The sequence below is a fragment of the Bactrocera latifrons genome, unplaced genomic scaffold (assembly GCF_001853355.1).
Source record: "Bactrocera latifrons isolate USDA-ARS-PBARC rearing strain unplaced genomic scaffold, ASM185335v1 scaffold_246, whole genome shotgun sequence".
Classification (NCBI taxonomy): Eukaryota; Metazoa; Arthropoda; class Insecta; order Diptera; family Tephritidae; genus Bactrocera; species Bactrocera latifrons.
The window spans coordinates 86,353-93,264 of record NW_017536030.1 but is presented as its reverse complement, the minus strand read 5'-3'; positions in this window follow the sequence as shown (position 1 = coordinate 93,264).

The following is a 6,912-nucleotide window of genomic DNA, read 5'->3' as shown; positions in this document are numbered from 1 at the left end:
TAATTAGTAAATTTTTCTTAATTAATTCATTGAAACAAATTCATACTTATAAAAAGTCAACTTAAATACAAACAGAAAATCAAAATTAAACTATTAAACTATTAAAGCCCTTATAAAAGTAGCGAAAAAAATGTACGACTACATAACAGACTTATGTATGTATATTCAAATATTTATTTTATATAAAATGTAATAAATTGTAAGAAGTAGTGAAAATGCGAGTTTAATAATATAACTGAGTATAATCATAATTCCAGATGCATTTGCATTGTATCTATACATATACAGTTCATATGTAAATCAAATATAGTATGTATTGTATGTACATATGCGTGCACAATAATGTACATACAGAGTACATAAATATTTTGTATGCAAACGCGTTACGTGAACATAAACGGAATCGCGATTTTTTTTGTAAATTGTATAAAATGAATACATATATATACAAGTACATAAGCACTTACATAGAAATGATAGATAACAAAGATAATAAATAACGGTCTAGCTGAAAAATAATAATCCGAATAATATCACTTAAAGAAGATTTCGAGTTTTTCTACAAAGTCAAAGTTAATGAAGAGCTATTTTTTATAAAACACCAGCAATTGGTAACGGTACTTTGTACTCGTAGGTTTTATGGAATGTGCAACATTTTTTCAAAACAACAAGCAGTTGGGGAAGTGGCGCAGGTTTTAAAAAACACACAACTTATAAATAAAAGTAAAACTCATAGTAATCTAGAAACTGCCCAACAGTTGAAGACGCATACATACAGACGTAAGTAAAACTTAAAAAAAAAAAAATTAAAAAATAAAAATATATTATTATAAATCAAATATGCGGATTGAAATTAACGCTGTAATAATGGCAAACAGGTTTTTATTGTAAAAATTGTCAAATTCAGAGCTTCCTTACCGGCAAGCGAAAATCCATTGAAGAAGAAAATAAATGTGTGATGGCTATACATACACGTATACATACATGCATACATGAAATATACATACATACATTACGTAGTGGCGAGTGGAACATTTTAAAGCAGTTTTTTAAAACATTGACAAGTAAGGCAGAATTATTAAGAAAATTTCGTCATAAGAAATTAAATGTGTAAGCAGCATACATACATACATACATACATACATATTAACATAAATGGCATTATATACAATTGCATTGCAGAAATAACCACATGAACACTATACACAAGAAGGTAAAAATGTGTGAACTGAACTGTCACCGAACGTAAAATTCCAAAGCAAAAGTGCAGACCTGTCACTAATACAAGTTAGTTTCGAAAGAAATTGATTTAGGCTGCCAGATTATGCTGAAAAAGTTGCCTAAGCTAATATTTCATTTTAATGCTTCACATTTTTTCATAAATACTTTCTTTTTTAAGCAAAACAATATGATTAACACTGACCCAAGAGTAAGGATAACAACATAAATGCTAATGTACTAAAAATACAGGGTTTTCCAAAAAGCGTGATAGATTTCTTCAAACAAAAAAAAACTTATTTTTAATGTGAAGTGCAATCGATACAATTAAGTTCTGGACATAACGTCATGGGAGGAAGGAATTCGATCAGCGCACACTGACTGAAGACAGTCTGGTTTATTGCTAAAGATCAATGAATTCAAACAACCCCACAAGAAGTGGTCTAAATGCTGTTAAATCACAACTTTTGGAGACCATGCAATGTCACAATTTCTTGAAATAATCGAATCTCCAAACTTTTCTCGCAATAATTCGATTGTTCCACGTGCTGTGTGGCGCAAAGAACCGTCTTGTTTTAACCCGATGTTCTCAAGAGATCAACTTCTTCCAATTGCGGTTAGAAAAAGTTGATTATCATCGATCCATACCGCTCTTCATTTTCAGTAGCGGCAACACTAGCTTCATTTCGAAAGAAGTACGGACCTATGATCTCGAAACAGCGCAATATTTATATATATTTTTTTTTTTTAGTTGTTTCAGAGTCCCGGAGTTATTGTTTCGCTCACTAAGTATCCGAAGGGTAGAAATGCACTTTAATCAAGGTGAACATTTTTAGATTTGTGCGGAGAAGATGTATATTGATCGAACGTCAAAGCAAAATTTCGTTCCGGCAATTTCGATCTTGAGCATGTACAACGTCCTGGAAGCCGATGTGGATGAAATAAGGTATTTTGGTCGATGCAAATCGTCGAATAACATCGTCGAGAAATTGCTAAAATACTGAATGTGTTCTAGCAGATTAATGCGAGACCTCATACATGTTTGATGACTCGGCAAAAGCTTTTGCAGTGGGAATGGCATGTGCCGCTGCACCCACCATCTGCTCCAGACTTGGCATCTTTGTACAGTTACTGGTATCAGTCTCTGTTCAAATTTTGTGGAAGGGAGAAATCGCAACAGTTTCACAAATTAAACAAAAATAATCTGGGATATCAATGAGATTCTTTATTCCTGTGAAAGTACATTCGATGCCATTATGTACGAAACTCGATTTCTTTTGCATGGCCACAACAGGCACGCTTACAGAAGTCCAAACGCTGAGTCAAATTTTCGACGATTTTCAAGCATAAATCGGCCGAGCGGTAGCGATTCCAATTCACATTAACGTGACGGCCTTGATCAGATCAGGTCCGTACCAATGACGTCGCCTGCCCATAAACCGTACCAAACCGTAATTTTTTCTAGATGCAACGGTGACTCAAGGAGTATGTGTAGATTGCTGTCTAACTAATAACGCATATTTTGCTTACTGACGTAACCATTCAGCCATCATCATCGAAGAACATGATTTTTCGATGAAAATCCGGTTCATTTTCAAGTTGTTGCTCAGCCCAATTCACAAACGTACTACGATTCTGGTTGTCAAGCGGCTACAGTTCTTGCGTCAATTTGATCTTGTAAGGATGTAGGCCAAGAAATTTTCGCAAAATTCGCCTCAACAACGTCACAGAGATGATCAGCGCTTGAGAACGACGTGTGCGAGACTGATTTGATTCTTCCTTACTTGATGCGCTAGCGGCAGTAATATTCTCGACGGGTACTTTTTTTCAAATTTTTCCACTAGAACCTCCATTGTTGATCTGATAGGACGATTATGACGGCAATAAATTGATATAAATTCATTTTATTTTGCAAATTTCTTTTTTTGTTTGGTAAAATGTGAATATATATAATTTACAGTCAATTTCTACGGTAATAACTAATTTTTTAAGCATTTCCACGTAAGGTCTGCTGTCGTCAGGTTTTCAGAAGCATATATGGCATATGCCACATAAAGAGCATAGAAAGCAAAGTTTAAATCTTAATTAGAGGAAAGGAAAATTTTTAATAAAAATTCAGAAAAAGAAATCGCAGCGCAAGAAAAAAATATAAACACACATATACATACATATATATATATATATAAATAGTGATATATGAAATGACACTCATAATACATAATAAGAACTATTTAAAAGAAATTATTAATGAGTCCGTAAAAAGTAAAAGCTAAATTACAACACATACAGACACAGATGCATAAATATATATTATATTAAATACAAATATGTAAAAGTAAACTAACTAATCGTATATTTTAAACTGCTAAAGCTAAAAATAAATTCAATAAACACCGTAACAACTTTTGTAATTACCTATTAAACACACCCTAATGTGTTGATGGAGCACCAACGAATTATGAATTGTATATTTTATAGTCATAAAAACGTGCTTACTTACCTATGCAGTAAGTATGTACATATGTATCATTGTATTTATGTATATTTGTAATTTAAAACAGCGTAAATTTTTTTCATTTCAAAAACTAATTTATATAATTTCGCCAACTTCATTGTTGTTGTTATAAATGCCATTTTAGTGTCATATTACGTTAGAAAAATTCACAATTTCCTGAAACAAATGAAAATAGTATGAAAGGCAAACGGTGCTTGCAATTTATGTAAAATTCCATTGATTTTACCGTGTTAGCAATCAGTGCAGATTTCGACTGATGTATGTCTGTCTCTTATACACATCTAGATGTGTATAAGAGACAGCATATATACACATATAATATATATATATAATGTATATATATATATATATATATATATAATTTCATATAAACTAATTGTATGTATGTAACACGGTAGTTATAAATATGAAATAAATACAGATCAACGGCATGTAAGCAAGCAGCAGGAGAACCAAATTTATATACCCTACAAGTAAATTATATCTAATAAAAAAAAATAAATAAAATAAAATTACACGTGAGTGCAGAGTTCACGACGATCAATTCAGTTAGAGCGCATAAAGATCGCATTGAAATTCAAATACAGTAAATCTAAAAAGGTCGAATGAAAAAAAGAAAATTATAAGAAAATAAATTGTATACAAAATGACTTGTGTAACTAACTATTTCAATATTGAATAATAATAAAATTATTAGAAAAGAAAAAAATAGGTGCATTTTCACGTGGTTGCCTTTTATATTACGGGATACGAGAGCAAAGACAATTCTAAATCCCCGAAAATCGCTTTCTTGTTTGCCAAAATATTCTCCATTAAGAACTATTGTGTATTGCCGAAACACTTTTGCCACTCCGATTGTGGTACTTACAAAACATGCCCACATGGCCCTTAACTGCATGCCATTAAAAAAGCCGACGGTATCTGTTCAGCCTAATTTGCTTCAAGTGAATTGCCAGCAGATGACCAGTTGATCGACGGTAGGCTTTCATGTAGAGATTATACCGAATACACTTTGACATTGATTGTTGTTGTTGTTCCAGTGGGTAACTACTACCCGTTAGGATGGTAAGGTAAGATTAGCTTAGTTGCTGAAAGTCCAGGAAAACTGCTGTTTCGATGGGGTCCAAAGTGGGGCATGCAAAGAGGTGGTCAGTGGCATGCGGAGACTCATGGCACGCAGGACACATATTGGATATGTCGGGGTCTATTCTGGATAAGGAGCTTAACCTGCTAGAATATCCAGAACGGAGCTCCGCAAGGATCACTGGAGGGGAGTAGGTGAAGGTGTTGATGGCTAAACTCTGAATGACAGTCAGTGCGGAAGTTTCTTGCGTCCGAAGTCTGGCCGACGTAGTTGAGGCATGACCTCTTGATATTCCTAGCAGGCGGTTCCGCTTCCAAGCAGGTGACTGCAAGGTCGATTTATGCGAAGGATCTGCTTGGAGAGAAATTCATTATGTTCCTTATCTGGAAGCATACGGGCCTCACAATGCAGGTGTTTGACAGGACAAAACATCAAGTTGGAGTCCGAAGTGCAGTATTTTGATAGGTCTGAAACTTCCTCGTCTGCATTCCCGGTTAAGAACCGGCCGTCCGATTGCCTTGTAAGTTGCAAAAAACGTTTTTTGGCCTTTCCCATGTGTTACCGGCTAGTGACTTGAGCAACTCTATACTTTGGCAATAATAGGAGTCTGAGTAGTGAAGGAGCACTGTCTGACACCTAAAATCGTACGCAGTATTAAGGTTAAGATTGTATTTTATCGTCCAGTTTGTAAATATGGTCGCTGTGGATTTAGTGGGAGAGAATGTTAAGTACGGGATACCGGAAAGCATAGCGGAAGCGAGAAAGGAGAGGTAACTATTTACCTGTGGGAGTTTCGATATATAGAAATTAAGCAATAGTGGAGAGAGGACACCACCCTGCGAAACGTCTTGTTTAATTCTTCTCAATTTAGAGCTTTTTCCTCGAAATAGTAGTTCATGGTTCTTAGTATATTCAGTGCTGGAGGGATTACCATTTATCTGGTCACTTGACATTCTAAGGATATTTCTTCATATGCATTTGCGAGCAGTTTTTATAGCTGATTTAGTTCGACAACTTCTCCTCCGTGGACGAAAAGGAATTTCGCGTGTTGTCTTTTAAAGAGAGTAAAGAAAGTTGAAGCAAAAACTTGGCTTCATGACGAATTTCTACATACTGCAGCAGGATTGGTATGTCAGTGAACCTCCAAAAAATAGGTTTTTACCGACGAAAACACCAAAAAATCCACAAAATAATTTTAAATGACCATAAAGTGAAGTTGTTCGAAATAGCAGGAACTCTACAGATATCAACAGAATGTATAAGTCATAACATTCAAGAAACTGTTTGTGAAATGGGTGCCGCGTGAGCTCATTTTTGACCAAAATAACAACGAGTTCATGATTCGGAGCAATGTTTGAAAATGTTTAAGCCCGAGTTTTGTAACAACATGTGACAATGGCTCACACATGGCTCCATCATTTCACTTCGAAGTTCCATCGACAGTCACCCGAGTGGACTACCCACATGACGAACCTGCTTAAAAGCGTCGAAAAACGCAACAGTCGGCTGGCAAGGTTTTGAAATCTGTGTTTTGGGATGCATATTTTTATTGACTACCTTGAAAAAGGACGGAAGAGCGACTATTACGTAGCGTTATTGAACCTCTTGGGTTACAAAATCGCCGAAAACGGCTGCATTTAAAGAAAAAGAAAGCGCTGTTCCACAAAGACAAAGCTCCGGGTCACAAGTGAAAACGTTGGCAAAAATTCATGAACTTAACTTCGAATTGATTACAGATTCACCGTATTTTCCAGATTTAGCTGCCGTCGACTATTTGCAGTTCTCAAATCTCAAAAGAATGATCGCTGAAAAGAAATTTGAGTGAAATGAAGTGATCGCCGAAACTGACGCCTACTTTGAAACAAAGTACAAATCGAACTACAAAACTGGAAAAATTGGACGCTCGATATAATTAGTGTATCACCCTTGAAGGGAACTATGGTGAATAAAAAAAAACGCGTTTTGCCAAAAAATGTGTTTTACTATGGCAGGCCGGGAACTTTTCAATTTACCTGTTTTATGCAATTAAAAAAAATTTTTTTTTTTGTTTTTTTTTGCATACTTAAATATATAGCTTATATAAAAAAAATTAAAA